Raw genomic sequence first — 1,241 nt, 5'->3', positions numbered from 1 at the left:
ACACATTTTAGCTACCCCTACAGTAACCCAAGCAACACTGTGTACTTTGGAAATGGAAAACAAGTGTTGATGAATGATAAATAATTAGGCAGGGAAAAATGCTGTTACTAAGTTCTGGAACATTTCAAAATCAAAAGATAATGCTTTGGGCTCGGCTTTGAATCTTTACTATCTTGTTTCTAATATCTGTTATTATTCCTCTATTAAAATAGATACTAGGACATTAATAACACTTTTACATTTAAGACTTGATTTCCTTTAGTTAATGTTTATTTCAAGCAACTTTGAAATATGTATAACAAATAGCTTTATATGAGTAAGTTTTGAAGAACTCTCAAAAGCTTCTGTACAACTCATTATTCTTTTTTTTTTCATTATTCTTGGTAAAGAAAAATCAAAGGTATGAACAAAGTTCTCTATACACAATGAATAATAATTTCCTTACAGTTCTAGAAAGACTTAGTTATATCACAGACAAAAGTAAATATGTTATGAAATAATGGCTAATTATGATTCTCTGTGCCACAGATGGTTTCTCACTGCCACTTGAGCCTACATCAAGTCTGCCCCCATGGCAACAAGGAAAAAAGGGAGGGAGGGGGGAAAAGGTGCAAAAATCCTGAGATTAATCATGGAAAGCAAATTGCTCTCTGTAGCAATAACAACATGGAGGTATTGTTTCTTTGTTTAATGGCCAAAGGGGAGTAAGAAAGGGCAAAAGTGTAAAATTGAATTTGAAAGAAATCAAGGGATGTAGAAGCAGAAATGCAAAAGAAGACAGGAAACAGAAAAGAAAATAAAATAAGAAAGCTCTTCCAAGGATCAGCATTTTCTTTCATCTCGAGAAATAGTCCTTCAGAAATGTAAAAGCAATTTGTTTGCAAGAACAGAAAAAGATCAGTTTCAGAAATTTCAGATATGGGACAGAGTGTCTATAAATGCATGGTTTCCAACTTCACTGGGGGTGGAGGTGGTTCTCAGTGCTACTCAGCAATCATTTTCCTTACTTGTCTTATTAGTGGTTTTCAACCCAGGCTACACATTAGAATCAGCTGGGGAGCCTTAGAAACTATTCCTACACAGACTCCCCCCTCAGATATTTTGATATTATTGGTTCCTATTTAGCACACAGAATGGAATTTTCTTAAATGTCCTCAGGTGATCCTAATAGGTAACTAAGATTGTGAACTATCATCCAACCAGGGGTCAAAAACCATTTTTTTTAATAAAGGACTGCTGCT

The sequence above is a fragment of the Bison bison genome, unplaced genomic scaffold, assembly GCF_000754665.1.
Source record: "Bison bison bison isolate TAMUID 2011002044 unplaced genomic scaffold, Bison_UMD1.0 scf7180017864369, whole genome shotgun sequence".
NCBI lineage: Eukaryota > Metazoa > Chordata > Mammalia > Artiodactyla > Bovidae > Bison > Bison bison.
This window is presented reverse-complemented; position numbering follows the sequence as displayed.